At 40.9% G+C, this 19,113-nt stretch overlaps 1 protein-coding gene across 4 annotated transcripts in view; it reads right to left on the bottom strand.

Moving 5' to 3' along the window:
* The window catches only part of Ms (neuropeptide receptor myosuppressin), a 123,165-nt gene that overhangs the window by 21,382 nt on the left and 82,670 nt on the right, over positions 1–19,113 (bottom strand). The gene's annotated exons all lie outside the window — the stretch shown is intronic.

The raw sequence follows: 19,113 nt of genomic DNA, 5'->3' as shown, positions 1-19,113 counted from the left end.
AACGATAAATTGCGCCGGTCGTAAATTTGATACCTACCTCGATTCTCGTGGCTTGCAAGGAACATGGTCAGAATGATCGTAGGCAAACAAATTATTCAGAAATAAAGGCCCTCGTGTTATATATTTGAATGTTACGAAGCATATTACTTTTTCCAATCTATTTCCGCGTTCTACATCTGAGCGTGGTACGTTTAAATCGTTAGAATAAAACCACTCTAACCATTACAATACAAGGAATTGGCCACGAAAAAAAGTGAGGACGTACAGAAAAATATTTATTTTTATCGGACCGCGTTGTGCATTCGTCTTTATACGGTACTCTTTTTACATGGTTTACGCTCTTTGTTTCTGTAGGAATCTTCATGAAACTCACGAAACCATTATTCACTCGAGGAGAATAACGCGTTGCTAATTATATAATGATGTCATGATAAAACAGGGGCATTTAATTTCATGAGCGACTATTTGCTATTTACAGTAGAAAATGAGCAACAGAGGCCGATTTACTCGTTTCAGAAAGCCCACAGCTGCCTTCACAGCTAAAAAATGGAACGTTTTTGTGAGCTTGGGGGTTGATTTGTCGCTACCACTCCCACGAGTTTATTATTTTTTCCGCTCTAGCAGAGCAGTGTCGTTCAATAGTGTATTTATTTTTCATCAATTTTGGGAAACAAGAAAAATTGTCCTCGTGCTTGCGAGGGAACTTCTAACCCGCAAAAAACTCGCGCAACATTATGTTGCTAAAAAAAACTATATCAAACATACGCATTGTGACATGGTATTTTAAAACGTGACGTTTCTTGTGATTTCTGTGGTACATTTAGATCTTGATGGTCATTTACGTTTCTTCCGGAAAATATAAAATAAAACATAATGATAGGCTAAAGGACGGCAAAGCTTCTGAAATTGCTATACCTTGCTCGGTTATAGGACATTTCGTCAACGATGTTTTGTCCGCGCACCTGTTTTTTCCAGTAATTTACGTCCACGCGTTTTTGCGGCACGGACGTTTTGGTCCACGTGCCCAAAGTTAATTGGCCCACATGTAAATACAATCGACAATTGCTCACGACGTTTTTGGATGAGAATTTAAAATGTCTAGGAAGAATGAAGGTTTGCTTGTTTTTTTGTTTTGTCTGTTTGGTCCAACGGAGAATAATATATAGTTGAGAGTTTTGGTAAAAATGGGGGAGCTTCAATTCCACGAGACAAAATTCACTATAACTCTCTACACCTCTTTGGTGTAACAGGACTTAATTATCTTTCAAGATTTTCCCACCTTGTCATACCTGAACCGGATGAACCTCTATGTTTGCCTCACTAAAGGCTCTTGGATTATTCCAGTGAACGATAAGTATCTTGATTTATTTTTCGAGAAAAGATCTGTACTTTTATAGGATGCCTGTCATTCTTAATACGTTCAATTTCGTATAATACGAGATATATTACGTATTCATATTTCGTATATTGCTCGTACTGTGCAGCACCTCTGTTGAGAAACAGTTGCTTCAGGCGCCGCCGCACGGCGGGCGGGCGGCCAGCGCAAAACGCGCATTGGCGCCTACAAACCTAAGTGGATACTTCAAGCATTGTGCAATGCGTGAAGTATCCACTTAGGTTTGTAGGCGCCAGTGAGTCCCTCGCGCTAGCAGCACGCGCCGCTCCGCTCTCTTAGGCTTTAATATTTATACTCGCATAGTCAGCGTTTTATAACTCAGGATTTTGAAACGTTTGCACATTCTGCATTGATTATTCTCATTTAAATTGATGGGGGGAAAAAAGGTATCAATTTATTAAAGGAGAATAATAATATAACTAGCTGCTTCAGCTCGCTACGCTCACTTGCGCCGCTAGCCGGTGGCTTCGCCCCCTGGACCCCCAGTCACTCGCTGCGCGAGTGAATGTTGGCTCGCTTCGCGAGCCAAATTTTGCTACTACGAGTAATTAGAGGACTTCCTGGAGGAAAAATGATAAATTCAAAAACAAAGAATAAGAAACTGATAATGATAACCACCTACTTCTAGAAAAAGAAACATCTTTGAAAAATAAAAAACACTCCTTGAAAAGAAAATCAAAACACTTTGTTAAAATTTAACGGTGCTAAAGGGTGAACATTCATTATCGATTCTCTTGGAAGAACACATGAGCTGCTGTAAAAAAGTTAATTATTAATAAAACCTGTGCTGCCGTAAAAAGGAAAATTATCCTCTGAAAAATATACATCAAAATTAAGTAATTTTCATGTAAAAAAAACTATAATGATAAAATCAAGAAACCAAAACTCTAGACGCACTACTGAGAAACCTGGACAAACCGAGAACTGATTATGAGCAATGCGACGGAGGAAGTGCGTAGTAGTAGGTGTTCCGAGTCAGACAGCATAAGAAAGGGAGTGATACTGACAAAGGACCCATGCCAGAGCAGAAGGGTGACTCGTACTAACGGCAGGTAGGGATGGGTTTACGTGGAGAGGGAAACGGAAAATCAGAGGGTGGGAGGTCCCCCAACCATATGACTCGTCCAGCGGCAAAGACGAAAATATTTCGTTATCAAATCGAGGTAAATTTTGCAACGTCGGTCGCGCAAATTGAAAAACTAAGGAATGTTGGCACGTCTACAGCCTAAGAGCTTTCATTTAAAACAAATCCGAGCAAAATCGGTCCAGTAGTTTCCGAGATCGAATTAGCACAAACTGTCCAACGTCAAAAACGCAAGCATGTCGTTATCAAATCGAGGTAAATTTTGCAACGTCGGTCGTGCAAATCGAAAAACTAAGGAATGTTGGCACGTCTACAGCCTAAGAGCTTTCATTTAAAACAAATCCGAGCAAAATCGGTCCAGTAGTTTCCGAGATCGAATTAGCACAAACTGTCCAACGTCAAAAACGCAAGCATGTCGTTATCAAATCGAGGTAAATTTTGCAACGTCGGTCGTGCAAATCGAAAAACTAAGGAATGTTGGCACGTCTACAGCCTAAGAGCTTTCATTTAAAACAAATCCGAGCAAAATCGGTCCAGTAGTTTCCGAGATCGAATTAGCACAAACTGTCCAACGTCAAAAACGCAAGCATGTCGTTATCAAATCGAGGTAAATTTTGCAACGTCGGTCGCGCAAATCGAAAAACTAAGGAATGTTGGCACGTCTACAGCCTAAGAGCTTTCATTTAAAACAAATCCGAGCAAAATCGGTCCAGTAGTTTCCGAGATCGAATTAGCACAAACTGTATGAGGCCAAAAAAGGCCTTAGGATATTAAATATATAGATAGATGTGTGTTCTTCAAATATTGGTGGTTCCGTGTCAAATTTAATGATTTCCAAAGCACTTTAAACTTTCCTTTTACATTTTGTGCTTTTATTGTGCTGCAGCGAGGCAGCTGTGTCCTGAAACCCCTTGCTCTATCTACACTACCTATCAGATTGTTTCTGATTTTAATTAATGGGCATACTTCTGATTTTATACGTATTTCTCCAAAGACTTTTGGAAATAATTTGGACTGGAATCTAAAATCCCTTAAAAACCGAGCAACTCATCTTAATAATAGGTATAAGGGCTTCTTGAAGGCTTCTTTTTACTTTACATGGGAGGGGTATTAAAAAACACTTTGATGATCTGAATTGGTTCGGGAATTTGATCGTTTATCCACGGCTACACAAGCACGTTCCGTTGGGGCTGGATCGGCGCCGATCTTCGGTGTGGTCACTGGTCAGAGGTTGCGGAGACGGCTTGGACAGTCCCGCTTGGGTGGCGGTTCCTAGAGTCCCTTTATACTGAGAGTCAAGACAATACCCCCTCATGGAATTACAAACGGGAATAAAGATTACAGAAATTGAGCGTTTTATGTAATCTTTGATCGGCCCATTCTCAAATTCCTTTCTCCGTTCCTTCTCTCATTCCGTTTGTTCCTCGCCAAACCCGTAACTCCCTGGTCCATTCCAGATTATAATCTTTGCAAACGGTGAAAATGTAATCTTTATTCCCGTTTGTGACACTGTGAAGGCCTAAAATACGGGAACCAATCAGAAATGGATTCAAATTGTCTTGACTCTCAGTATAAAGGGACTCTAGTGGTCCATTTCAACGATCAGTTCGCAGGCGACACAGACACGTTCCGTTTAGAGTATACCTATATAGCGAGAGTATGGACAGATCGCTTCATGGAGGGCTTAGGGCCCAAAAGTGTAGCCATCCTTCTAACCAACTTCTAACGCACAAAATTTCACTGCCAGTCTGCAGATTCCAATTCTAACCAAGATGGCTAAGAATGTACATAAATGAGCGTTCTTCCGCAAAAATGAGTAAATGTATGCAAAAACTAAGTCAAATACGTGCTTTATAAACGATGGTTCGTAACAACTGTATTAGTAAAGCGCTCTGGATAATTGAGATTCATAGGTTGGCTGTATCTCTGGGCCCTAACTTTATTCGCGGAGACATCGGTGAAGGCCTGATGGATTTCCGGAGTTTCACATCTGTCTACACTCTCGCTATACAGGTACTCTAGTTCCGTTGGGGCTGGATCGGCGCCGATCTTCGGTGTGGTCGGAGGTTGCGGAGACCGCTTGGACACTGTCCAATGGACAGTCTCGGTTGGGTAGCGGTTCCTGGCGGTGCAGGCGGGCGCAGGGAAATCCTTGCTCATTACATGCGTCATTTGGCGGTAATTAAACGAATCAACGTTGATCCACCGACGCGGCGCTGGCTCTCGTCGTGCGTCGTGGTGGTGGCGCTCCATTAGGGCGTCCATTAGCCGGACTCGGTGTCGCGACACCCGCGCCGTCCCGTTGTCCGAGCTTTGTGATTTATACGAATCAGCGCTGAGCTCTTTGAGCGCGCCCCGACGACGACGACGGGCCTTGCCACGTTCACACTTCAATCATATGATTTTAACCTCTCAATAGACTAGACTAGAGTACCTGCAGGCCGATTATTGAAACAGATAGACAAAGACGAAAAAAGGGATTTGGAGGGATCCTATTGGTAGAAGCGGGTGGTGGCAATGAACATAACCATCCTAACTCGAGGTAATGGACTAACTAACGGCAATCTACCACAGACCCGACAGTCAGTCCGTCATTTTCTTCCATAGTCTATAAGAACCAAACATGTCAAGGATCGCTCTATACTCCCTATGTCTTCTTTGTCTATCGCTTTGTCTATCAGTTTCAATAATCGGCCCGCTGTATAGCGAGAGTATGGACAGATGTGAAACTCCAAAAATCCATCAGGCCTTCACCGATGCTTCTGCGAATAAAGTTAGGGCCCAGAAATGCAGCCAACCTATAAATTTCAATTTTTCAGGACGATTTACTAGCACTACTGTAACGAACCGTCGTTTATAAAGCACGCATTTGACTCAGTTTTTGCATAAATTTGTTCATTTTTGCGGAAGAACGCTCATTTCTGTACATTCTTGGTCAGAATTGGAATTGGCAGACTCTGCAGACTGGCAGTGAAATTTCGTGTGTTGAAAGTTGGTTAGAAGGATGGCTGCACTTTTGGGCCCTAAGACCTCCATGAAGCGATCTGTCCATACTCTCGCTATACAGGTACTCTAGACTAGATGAGGATCAAAGTCCCTCGGAAAAGTAAAGAGCTGGGAATGAATAAAGGATTCCTAGGAAAGTTCCCGCCACGGAGGAAAATTCTTGTTGTTCCAATGAGATTCCGACTGTCATGAAGGCGGTCCTCTGGCGCACATTGAACTGAGTCAATCAGAGAGGTCGGACAGGAAATTTTTAACTAAAACTTCAAAATGTGATGTTTCTTCTTCTTCTTCTTCACTATCGCTACAGCCCGATGAGAGCCTTGGCCTCCACAACAATTCCCCGCCACTGCACTCTGTCAAGTATTCTGGTTCTCCGCCGAGAGCGAGGGGAACCCATTAATAAACTGCATTGGGGAAACCCTCATTTTATTGCGTTGTATTCCGTTTATCTGACAGCTGTGGAGCCAGGGCGGAGAGTTGGTTGGAAGGCTCAGTTTGAGATTTAGTTCGGAAAGGTCTCATGTGAAACCGAATGACGAAAGCTTGGCTCCATCATATCACACGGTTAGAAATCTGAGTTCGCTCCTTGAGATCACGAATAATATGGAAAAAGAATGCAATCTGCTCCATAAAAAGGAGTCAACTCCGCAAAAAGAGTAGATTCCGCTCCACCCCCTCATATCACGCTGGTTCTTTAAAGAGCACTCCGGATTTTACTCCGAAATTTTAGCGGTGCAGCTCAGTATAAGAAGAATGCAATCTGCTCCATAAAAAGGAGTCAACTCCGCAAAAAGAGTAGATTTCGCTCCACCTTTTCATATTATCACTCTGGTTCTCTAGAGTGCACTCCGGATTTTACTCCGAAATTTTAGCGGTACCAGCTCAGTATAAAAAGAATGCGACCTGCTCCATAAAAAGGAGTCAACTCCGCAAAAAGAGTAGATTCCGCTCCGCCCCCTCATATCACTCTGGTTCTTTAAAGAGCACTCCGGATTTTACTCCGAAATTTTAGCGGTGCAGCTCAGTATAAGAAGAATGCAATCTGCTCCATAAAAAGGAGTCAACTCCGCAAAAAGAGTAGATTTCGCTCCACCTTTTCATATTATCACTCTGGTTCTCTAGAGTGCACTCCGGATTTTACTCCGAAATTTTAGCGGTACCAGCTCAGTATAAAAAGAATGCGACCTGCTCCATAAAAAGGAGTCAACTCCGCAAAAAGAGTAGATTCCGCTCCGCCCCCTCATATCACTCTGGTTCTTTAAAGAGCACTCCGGATTTTACTCCGAAATTTTAGCGGTGCAGCTCAGTATAAGAAGAATGCAATCTGCTCCATAAAAAGGAGTCAACTCCGCAAAAAGAGTAGATTTCGCTCCACCTTTTCATATTATCACTCTGGTTCTCTAGAGTGCACTCCGGATTTACTCCGAAATTTTAGCGGTACAGCTCAGTATAAAAAGGATGCGACCTGCTCCATAAAAAGGAGTCACCTCCGCAAAAAGAGTAGATTCCGCTCCGCCCCCTCACATCACTCAGGTTCTTTAAAGAACACTCCGGATTTTACTCCGAAATTTTAGCGGTGCAGCTCAGTATTACTGATAACATTCTCTTTCTCTTCTTTCCCCCTTCAGTTATAAATTCCATTTAAAAAGGAAATTCATGGGAGAGAAGTTATTATTATGATGAACTTCGTGAATTGACAGCATCGCAGCGAGTGATTTGGGGAATTTGGCGCTTAGTGAATGAAGCCAGCGGCGCGGCAGACAATCCGCCACTCGTTACGCTTTAAATGTCATTATCGCTGACACTTCGTAATAGGCGCGCGGAAAATTTGCTTAATAAATTCTAACATTTCACTCCGCTTCCGACTATTCGAGCCTAAAACATGATACCACCTTCAAATGAAAACTTGCGGCATATGTTGTGATTATTACGCAGGATTCAGTAACTTTACTTGTTTTTAATGTCCCAACACGGAGAAAAAAACTTCGTTTAAAACTTTAAACTTCGTTTAAAACTTTCGACCTCATTTAAAACTTTCGACCTAAACTTCGGGTGGGACCCGTAGTTTAGGTCATATGGATCTCTGAAGTTTTCGGATTGAGCATCTGAACACTTTAAGTCCAGCTGCTGAGGTTTGAATCACACATCTGAAACTTCAGTTCTTACATCTGAAGTACTTCAGATGTGAGAACCGAAGTTTTTCGGATGTGAGAGCCGAAGTTTTTCGGTTGTGAGAACCGAAGTAGTTCAGATGTAAGAACTGAAGTTTCAGATGTGTGATCCAAACCTCAGCAGCTGGACCTAAAGTGTTCAGATGCCCAATCCGAAAACTTCAGAGATCCATATGACCCAAACTTCGGGTCCCACGCACGAGGTTTTTTTCTCCGTGCAGATATATGACAACCCACGAACGAGAAAACCTAAGTTATGAGGGGGAGGGGGAAGAGGCTGAGAGGGAAATTTTAATTTATTGAAAAATGGGTAGAAAACAAATTTGAATTTTCGACGAGAAAGTATTCTCCGTAGAATCCATCGCTCGGTATTGTTTCTCGAAATTCACCTTGAAAAATATTTTGACGCTCTGCTTCCGCGCTTTAAACCCCGCAACTAAAGCATACAACTCATTGAGAAAAAAATGTTTTGAGACATTATTTTGACTCATAGCGTCGTTTCTTGTCGACAAAATTCTTTTTTTTTTAATAATTAAATCCGTGCGGATTTCACTTAGAGTCGAGTTTTTGGAGTTGGAAAAACTTTCTTTGTTACCGTTAAGTTTAAGTTCAAAAAACAAAAACAGAACAACGTTTCTCAGACTAAAAAACCCGACTTTAAGTGAACCGAATTTTGTCGACAAGAAACTACGCTTTAAGTCAAAATAATATCTCAAGAAAAATTGTTTTCAGTGCGGTATGTAATTTATGGCCAGCCCCTTAACACCTACATATTATCTCGTTATGGGTTGATCACCGTTTCCTCAACCTAACCTAACCTCGCGTCAAGTGCACCTATTTCACATAATCCTTTGTCTCCTGCCATAACTAGGCCCCCAGAGAACTGCCCAATAGCATACTGCCGTGTCGAGGAAGAACGCCGTATGAACATTCGAGAGTTGCCAAATTTCCTCCGATAAATTGTTTATTCTTGAGAAAAGTTATGAACATTTTTCCTTGAAATTTTCAGACACTTTACATCGAAGTACGAACAAAATTATCTGAGAAATTAGAGGAAAAATATTCAAAAATTTGCCTGTAAATTAGTGATTTGTCGAGAAAAATTTGGCAACGCCAAAAGGCTCATACGGCGTTATTCCTTAGCACGGAGGCATATTCCTGCCAACGCGTCGAGGAGTTAGGGGTTGGTCGCTCATCGAGGAGAGCCTTTAAACCATTCATCATCGGCGCTTTTTGGGGGCTCAACGCGACCCCTTTTATACCGACGACAGGGGCCTAATGATGCGTATTAACTCGATTTTTGGGCCACCCCTTCCCCCGGACCCCCACCCCTCCGCCGGCTTCTGCAGGTAATTATATCTGCCCGGGCTCAGCTCGGACCAGAGCCAAATATTCCGTTTGAAGTGTCCACTCTCTGCCGTTCTCCACCGTGGGTTGCTCTTCTACAAAGTATTTCAGGAGTAATGTATTACGCTCGGCCTTGCCGCGGTTTTCGGCTAATGTCCTCGGCGTGTCACTTTCCCGCCGTTTCTACACGGGACTCGCTGGCTGGATACGCGCTGGACAACGGAAAAACTCAATTACGTTATTGCTAGATTCAATCAATTAAAACGGGGGAAGCACCTGCGGATCCGATTCACGATTGGCTGTGAGCGTGTCATGCCGGTCGCTGTGATCTCGTGAAGGGAAAAGCGCCTTCAATCGTATCACACGCTACGCGGACAACCGCAGAGCACGAATAGTTGTATCTGTCGTGTACTACCGTGCTAAGAAAAAACGCCGTAGAAACTTCTGACGCTGACAAAAGTCCTTTGATAAAATATGAATTTACAGAGAAATTTGTGAATATCTTTCCTCCGATTTCTCAGATAATGTCATTCGCAGCCAGATCTGTACCATCTGCAAATTTCAAGAGAAAATATTCACAAATAGGTATCATCAAAATGATCATTTTATCGGAGGAAATTCGGAAACTCTCGAATGTTCATACGACATTTTTCCTTAGCACAGCAGTGTAACTAAGATGTACCTAGATCATTTCACCCACGAGAAAGTTTCTAACGACTGCATTTTTGCATTAGGCGTAGAGCCCTAAAAAGCAATGCTTCCTGAGCCTCTCACAGCTGTTCCATTTGTGATTGTTGGTTGAAAAGTTACATTCATGCCTTTGTGGTAAAACTGTAACAATACGCAGTTGTACGCTATTTTAATCTCTTCTGAAATTTGACCAGGACAAAAGACGGTTAAAACTCAGGAACCCTCATCAGCTTGGAATCCAGGGTTCACAGAATTGTTCTCCGGATATGATCTTTAGACTCAAACCGGGTCCAAAAAAAAAAAATAAAATAAAATAAAAATAAAAAAAAATAGATAAAAACAGAAGGACATTTTAATTTAGCAATAATTGCGTCTTTATTTTTCTCCTCAATATTCAGAGGTAGTAAGACATTAGTTTTAAAATTGTAATAATAGTATAGTTTTATATTTTGACAGATTAACGAAGCGTTTTAAATACATAGAAAACGCTTCTTTCAAACACTTAACGGCACTTTTTTTCGTTTTTTAAGTTACTTTTTTGATATTTTTTTGCGTTCCAACGAAGCGGGGACACCTATATATCCCTCTCATTCAACAAAATAACTATACAGCTGTCTTAAAAATCTTCCCGATAGAATCCTTGCATTAAAGGAATTGGAACTCCGGGAAGCTTACTTAATATTTAAAATAAATTAAATTTTACCTAGAAATCGTATCAAAAGAAGAAACGCTGACTGAAGTAGGCGACTTCAGTCGGTATATTCGCCAACTGGCGCGACGAGATGTTCATGATAACGCCTGGATGAAACTATCTCCTTCTGCTGTTGCCGTGTTGCATGTGAAAGCATCTATCGGTGTTGCATACTGGCTGTTTACTCACTCATAAAGGATAAGTCCCCAACCCCAACTTAAAACTCCCCTACTCCCTCGCTGACTGTATAGCAATGAGCACGGTGCATCATTCTAGGTCGTTCCTCGCTACCGTATGTTGCTTCATTGAAGCATGATAAACGTAGCTATCGGCGCATGGGCAAGGAAAAAGGTGACACGTGCATACTCTTAATATCCACGCGCTTTCTTAAAATCCGTTAGGGGATACCATGGAGATTTACAGCGAATTCTGCTATTTCATATTTCTGAATATGATATAGCATTTGGCCAAATGTAATTGCGATGAGCTCTGGCTTGTTTTTTGTGTTAATTAATTCTTATACTTTTTTTTAGATCATGATATTCTCGAGTAATATATCTGATTGGCCGGAACATTACATTGGAGTTAAAATTATTCATTATATTTGCTGCTTCTTCTACTCCTCCTCCTCCTCCTCCTCCTCCTCCTTCTTCTTCTAGGAGGAGGGGGGGGGGGGGGGGTTACCATTGGAAATTCATTTGTGCCTTTGGCGCGATAATTCGTCTTCAATATTACGAATTTTGCCTTGAGATTAATTATGTGTAGATTGAATGCACTGTCATATATTTTATATGGACGTATTTCTACCGAACAAAATTATGCGTTGGAGGGAAATATGGGGTATGCTCGTTAGTTCTCGGGCCGTAAGAGTGAATCCGGAAATTATAAAGCGCCAGTGACGTCAGCGGTGATGACGAGGGCGATCCGAGGAACTGCGCGGTCTTTAACTCATGAGCCCTGTCCACAAGGCTCTTGTCCCATGCCTACGGCTCATGAGTCCCTTATACAGTTGGCACATAGTTCCGTTTGGTGAATTTAAAATCCCGCTTTTCCGATTCTTCAAAACGAATCAAGCCCAGTTTTACATTTTTTCTTATCCGGCTTACCACGAGCACACCTCATCTTTCCCACCCGCACATAGTTGTTTACATTACTGTAATGGACCACTAGCCAAGGTACGAATTTTAGCATTCTGATACATGTTTCTCCACCAAAATTTCACGTAAAACACGATGCGCACAACGAAAATTACCGAAATTGACTCCATCCAAAGATATTTAATGATTCTTGGTGCGTGAATTGAAACCACCTGCTCATGAAAACTCAATGCTCTGCGTGATTCACATCGCGCGCTAAACGTTATCATGACTGTCTCTGCGATATAAAAATCTGGCAACCTCAATCTTGACACTTTGGCTCAGCTATAGCAAATTACTTATAGTTTAAAAACCCCTGGTGGGAAATGAACATTGCTCGATTGAGAAGATTGCCGAAACCGTTGTAGTGCGCGATTTGACTCACGCAGAGCTTTGAGTTTCTTGTGAGCGGGCAGTTCAAATTCCTCGTAACCAATGTGAATTAAAAATGTTAATATCTCTATTAGGAGTTGGTTTCAGTAATTTTCGTTGCGCGAATCGTGTTCTACGTAAAATTCTGGGTAAGAAACATGTATTAGAATGCTTAAACTCGTACCTTGTCTAGTGGTCCATTAGCTTAGAACTGCAACATAGTGGACTCAGCATTGATTTAAATTCACGGGCGAGTAAATTAAAGGTCCTCTCACTTAAACACTCGAGTCTCAAATTAAACGGGCCATGAAAGAGGTGTTTGAAAACGGATTAGGCGTCAAAGTTCAATTGTAAACTCCCGGATTGGATTTGCGGACTGTTTTTGAAACAGTGGTTTTTGAATTGTAATGAAGTCGGAAAACAGAAAAGCTTTTTGATTAACATCAAAAAGCAAGAATGAATACTAAATTGACCTAACTTTCTTTCCTCTCCTGTTACGCACCGCAAGACGGTGCAGTACACATCGACCGACTGATGACATGTTTTCCGCTCAAGAATTCAAGCTCAAAAATTGAGGTCCGGCAGGCACTTGATCACACTTACTTACTAATACGGCCCTCTTCCCAAAATTTTGCTTTCAAAAGGAAGCTAAGTAGCCCACGCTGAATCCGAATGATACTCGAATTTTGAGGAAAAAACTACTTACTGCACCAAGGATTCTCTCTGATCTCTGGGCATCTGCAGAGATTTGAATTGAACATCACAACCGTTTCCTAGCCTCTAACAGACATTTACCCGATCTTGTTGGGGTTGCTATACTTACCTGTTGGTAATTATCATGGAGCTGAAGCCATCTGTTTTTTTTTTCTTAATAGTTCAACCATTTTTTTATGATTTTTCTATCTCCTGTGGATAATTTTTTTGCGCTCTCTCAAAGATTAATAAATGGAGATTTTTTGACTTTTTCAGAAGTTACAGAGCATTTGTATGGGTTTCCAGGGCTCTCTTCTCTTTCCAGGGAATTTTTCTGGATTTCAAAACTTAGGTACGGCATTTTACGGTTTCCAATAATTGTGAAACGTAGTTCTCTAGTTGTAAGTAACTTATCCAGCAGTTCCTCTATTAATTTCCCCTGAATTTGCTCCGGCTCCGAGTTTTTCCTCACCATTGTCAGTAAGTAAGTCGACTACTGAATTTCATCTGCCACAAACGCTGAAAAAAATTGCACAATCCTAGCAGCATTGCAAGCCTCATACAGTCTTTTACCGAAAAAGTCCGCAATTAATTCACTCTCACTTTTTAATCGGGTGGCTTTTCATCAAATTTTCGAACAAGCTGTGAAAATTACGGCTTTCAACAGACTTTCCGACCCGGCAATTGAAATTACAGATTTTTCAGACTTTGGACTTTTTATCAGACTCTCAGGGCTCTACAAACTCTGTATACACACTCTGTAATGTGCTTGGAGGCAGGGATACCGAGAATTTTCTCGAAAAGCGGGCGAGTGTAATTTTTCGTGCAAGCGACTGCATCTTTCCGAGAATTCAAAACTAACAGGCTCCGGTATTAGATGAGGCGGCTCAGGGATGAGTTTCCAATAAACGCACTTACGAGCTCCGTCACAAGTATGGGAAACCTGAGGCTCCCAGTTCGCGCAATAAAATGAAATAACATTTGATCCGCCTTCCCGCGCAGTGGCGTGGTGTGATTTGCGATATATCGATTGATACGCCACTCAAACCTATGAAAAAAGATCGATTATCAGGGTGTTCGCAGCGAACACCTTAGTAATCAATTCTTTACCATAGCTTCAAATGGCGAAATATCGATAAAAATCGATCATTCACGCCACGCTACAGTTCCCGCGGTGATGCTAGCACAGCAAAAACCCACCGTTTCCGCGCTCAATCCGATGAGGTTCCCGACAGTGGCGTGGCGTGCTTTGCGATATATCGATTGATGTGCCACTCAAACCTATAGAAAAAGATCGATTATCAGGGTGTTCGCAGCGAACACCTTAGTAATCGATTCTTTACCGTAGCTTCAAATGGCGAGATATCGATAATCGATCATTCACGCCACGCCACTGGTTCCCGAGGAATCTCGTAAAATTGGCAGAATTGCTCGTTCATGCCTCATTAGGTGAAATAAATTACAGAGCGTATGCTACTAATTCTTTGATGCGCGCAATGCGATGCTCGTACGATGACACTTGGCTCAACCCCTTTAGTCCTTTACTTCATGAGTTCGTTTCATAATTTCCACGGAAGGTACAGAACGAGGGTTGCTTTGGGCTTCAGGCTATCGGAAGGGGAAAATGTGAACTCGCGAAGTATTCGGAGAGCGTCAAAAATAAAATATACAATTACAATCTGCGGATGAAACGATTGAAGTCTGCCGTGACTTTTTATAGTTCTTCTTACGTTGCGTTCTTTGTGAGGGGAAACTGATAAAGATGATGACTCTAATTCCAAATTTTCCTCGAAGGACTCAGGAAAATCATACGTTTTACGGTGAAATGCATGTAAATGTTAGATTTGTACATATTTTTTACAGATCCATTCAGATCTATGCGATTGATACAATACTTTCGCTGATTCTAGAATAAAGGGACCGAGAATTTTTTCGAATCAATGCGGATTTTTAACATTAGCGAGATTTTGCACGGTGGATAGGAGTTTGGAAAAGATTCTTAGTAAAGCCTTTTAAACCAGTCGCGACGAGACAAGCAAGGATGGCCAATCTCTATATAGTTCGAAATTACACGTCTATTTTCATGGATAAACTTGAGCCTTCTTCATTGCGTTGAATCAAAAAAAGATTTTAAATATTATTATTCGTGTTTTTACAGCGGCACATCTCGCTAAAGTTTAGTTCGTCAAGTATTTAAAAATGTTTTAAAAAAATTATAGAAACTATTCGTTTTGACCAGGGCCGGATTTACCTACTTGCCACCCATGGGCCGCCTGTATTTTGCCGCACCCTTCTCATTCGTTTTGGAACATCAATAAAAACCATCAAAAGAACGTGCCGGAGGCAGAGAGATGCATAAGACGCGTTTACTCGTGCGTTGAACATATTTTTTGCAAAAGCCCTATCAACACTACTGGCAAAAGTTCACGGAACTTTGCGCGAAAGTTAGGTTCCGTAAATCTATCTCTGTGTAGACAAGGCCTTCCATTTATAATGAATAAATGAACGAAAAAATTATGAAACACTAAACATAAATGTGGTTTAATAATTTTAACTTCCGCCGCCGGCGCGCCGCGCCGCGCCGCGTTGACCGCACTGTTCGGCGCAATGCATGCAGTATTCCTACAGTCTTGTAGGCGCTATCCGTTTCACGCCGACCGCTGCTGAACAGACTGTGTTTGCCCAGACGCAATGCGTGAAGTATTCATGCAGTCTTGTAGGCGCTAATATGTATGTGCTTCATGCCGACCGCGCGCCGCGCCAAGGGCTTCTCCTTTTCATGTCAAGTCCTCATCATCATTCCTCTCCGCGCCACGCCATTTCAGGCCAAATTGCGCGTTTGATTTCTCTCGTAACTCGACTAATTGAAGGCGCTATCTCTTGTATCACCGAAAGAAAACAAAATTAGAAATTACTGTACTCTCAGGAAATGAGAGATTTTGTCGCCGTTTCTTGTTTATTTTTTTTCTGAATCCAATTTTTGTATACCGACATTGAAAAAAAATTGTAAAATTTGCTGCCATGGGCCGCGGCCCATGTGCCCCCCCCCCCCCCCAAATCCGGCCCTGGTTTTGCTATGTCAAAGAAGGGCAGGGGTTCAAAAATGGAATTGCTTCTCGTCCAAAACACAATGCGGTACTAAACGGTGTTCTTGCTTCAAAAACAACGTGAATTGTAACAGTCGCTGTTGCGATTCTTCGACGTGTCAAAACAAATAGTTTTTATAATCTTTTTAAAAAATGTTTAAATACTTGACGAGCTAAACTTTAGCGAGATGTGCCGCTGTGAAAATGCAAATAACTGCAATAATATTTAAATTCGAGTGTCGTCAGATCACCACTACCAACCAAGGTGTAGCTGCTGCTTCATTTCAAAACTCTACTAAAACTTCTCCACAAGGTTATAACTGTTTCCTTCGTTTCTTTGCCGTGATATTTTACATTTTTTATTTATTTTTTATTAATCGGTTTGCAAATTGCCTCGGCAATTCGCAAGCATTGCGGATTGCCTGCAACACAAGCAAGCATTCGACGGAAAGTGAGTGATTAATCAGTCACCAACAAGTAGATACAAGAGGAATAACAATTTTTGTGGAAGGAACATTGTGTAAACGGATTGAGATCTCGAATGTTTTCCTCAAAATTAGACCGTTCATATTTGCTTATTATTGGGCAAGAAATTGAATTAACTAAATGTACTGATTGTTAGAATCTTAAGGAACCACTTTATGGTAAACAATGGAATAATTTTCACTTTGAATTCTCTAGAGATGACTCTGTCTAGACGACGAGATGAAAGAAATGTTCCTCAGAGGATACACAAGAATTAGATAAAGTTTTAATGTTCGACTCCATTCCATTTGTGCAAGCACATGGACACGGCCTTTCCAGACTCGATTCGTTAAAAGGGTAAATTCCTGGAATGTTTCACTTCACGTGTAGAACAATTTCCCTAGCTTTCTGGAAGTACACAAGACTGTGACCTTTGTTTCTCATGAACTCCAAATTGGAGTGTTTCATCTCCACCCTTCCTTCCTCTAAGAAAACTTGCAAGCATCAGAAACCCTGTCAAAATATAGACTCTGTGCCTCCGTATCACAGGAGAGAGCAGTATCGCTCAAATTTTCGAAATCAATATTCATCCATAATGCAACCGATATAATTAAATGAACTAACAGATTCAACTGCAACAGCAAAATTTGTCTCATTTGTGAAAAAAAATGAGAGTCATGAGAAAGCAGTAAGTGCGAAACATAGGCGTCGTTCCAGCTAAAGCAGCAGTTAGAGACATTATTCAACCGGTGAGCTGTATTTATGAGTAAAATGATGTCCTATTTTGCCAATTTTTTACCTTGAAATAGTACTTAGATAAATCGGAAACGCATTTGTTCGACTCACCTTCATACCGCGCAATGATGCATCGTAATTGTTATCAGGCATTAGAGAGTAGTTATGATTTCGTTACCACGAACTTTGACAGCTTTCTGCGCCACTTGGACGCTGACGGCCGGGGGAGACGAGAGGACGAGAGGTGGATGAACGATGGTTTTCCGGAGTGGAAGCTTTGATTTATCTCGCTCAATCAGTAATGCTCCATTAATTTTATGCACCTGATCCGACGCGGCGCGGCGTAGGTGAAGTGAAGGCTACAAAGCTCTGCGCGTAACAAAACTCGCAACTAATTGATTTTTACGGATGCTGGGCTCCGATGATCTGACGCTTGAAATTTTTCAAAGGCTGCGACTAATTGAGAGCGTTTTGCTATTAAAGCCTGTAAAATCAATCGACAGGTTTCAAGGTCCCCTCCCACGGTGACATTTCAAACAATACTATTGGACCTATCTATTTGAAATAGGTGCTTTCTTTTGAAAGGGGATCCGGGTAAAATATTGAGTAAATGCGTTTCCGGAATTTTTTTTGTTTGAAAAAGAAGGATTAGTAGGAATCACGGTAACGTCACCAAGGCATTTTTCGCTAAAGAGTCAATTTCAGAACTTTACAATGTGTTAATCATGTGTTGCGTGTAAAATGATATTCTAGTATGAACGTGCCAAAATGCTGTTGCTCGCGGACTACAAATAATTTCATCCGTCAAAAGTCATCGGAAGAGTCTTTGACCTGAGGTTTTGGGGAAGTAAGGTCCTCCAACATCATCATTTCCCACTAGGATCCCAAAACTTCCTTTAAGGGACGAGTTGATGGTAATAAGTATTACGTTTTACGATAAATTTTTTTCTTTTTTTTAAAATGAAAAGCAGTAGGAAGAGAGGTTTCGTTAAAGGTAAAAATCTACTTCACCCTGAATTTTTATAAATCCAACGTTTTTTGACGGCAGATCACTTATATTTAAGGGATAATTGGTTTTAGGAAGTCATTTGATCTATTCCGTGAGATATTGACATAAACGTAGTTCATAACCGTTTTTCATGGTTTTTAATAATACATCGTTTCTCCAACAGAATGCAGGCAGGTATTTTACTTCAATTTGGAAAAAAAAATTGTGGTAAAAAAGAGGTTGAATCCTCGCAAAAATCATTCCGCTACTCTTTGCGGCGCTTTGATAAAAAAAAACGTCACACTGGGAAATAAAAAACTTTAATTAATAGTATTTCTGGTTTTTAAAACCATGTCATAGGCAGTATGTCTCACGGAAAAGATTCGATACCGAATAAAACACAATATTTCGGTTTACATGTATCTTCTATTGTCAAAAACACTTAGTTCTCAGAAATCCTGGGCAAGCTCATTGCCAGCACCCCTTTAAAAAGCTTATCCGTTCATTTTTTAAATTTTTTTGAAACCAACGCCTGATGAAAATTTGGGATATTTCTAACTTTCTCACACATTCTGAGATACACCCAGGTTATTTCCCGACGTTTAAAACAAAGTGTTTTATTTTTCTGTATTTTGGATACGTGATGCTTTTTTCTTAGGTTCTCTGACACCATGTTTTCACCGAGATTTCATCGAATACACTGAAAAACAAACTCCGGCCTCGGAAACCGCACCTGCGAGCTACACCCTAGTAGCAGAACCACAGAAGGAAAAGATAAATATTATGTACGAAAGTTAATTTTTTTATATAATGCATGCATACAAAAGAGTTAAAAGTGAACATTTTTATGTAACCATTATATAAAAAAATGTTATAATTTTCGTGAGCTTTTCGCGAACATACAAAAAATTCTTCTAATTCGCGAAAAGCTCACGAAAATGATGACCTATTTTTTTTGTATAATCGTTACATAAAAATGTTCACTTTAACACTTTCGTATGCATGCGTTATATAAAAAAATAAAAAATGTGTGTATAAAAAAAAATTACCTTATCTAGCTTTTATCATTTTTCATATATTACGGTCAGGTCTGAACTTTGATTTTTTTTTATATAAGCGTTACACGTTTTTTATATAAAATGATCATTTAGATAACAGATATGTTTTTTTTATACTTTTTTTCTTCTTCTTCTTCTGCCTTCTGACTAGGGCCGTGACCCTGTTTGTCTAGCCTCTAAAACAGTAATATGATG

The sequence above is a fragment of the Bemisia tabaci genome, chromosome 4 (assembly GCF_918797505.1).
Source record: "Bemisia tabaci chromosome 4, PGI_BMITA_v3".
NCBI classification, from domain to species: Eukaryota; Metazoa; Arthropoda; class Insecta; order Hemiptera; family Aleyrodidae; genus Bemisia; species Bemisia tabaci.
The sequence above is the reverse complement of the archived record's forward strand: the minus strand, read 5'-3'. Positions and strand labels throughout refer to the sequence as shown.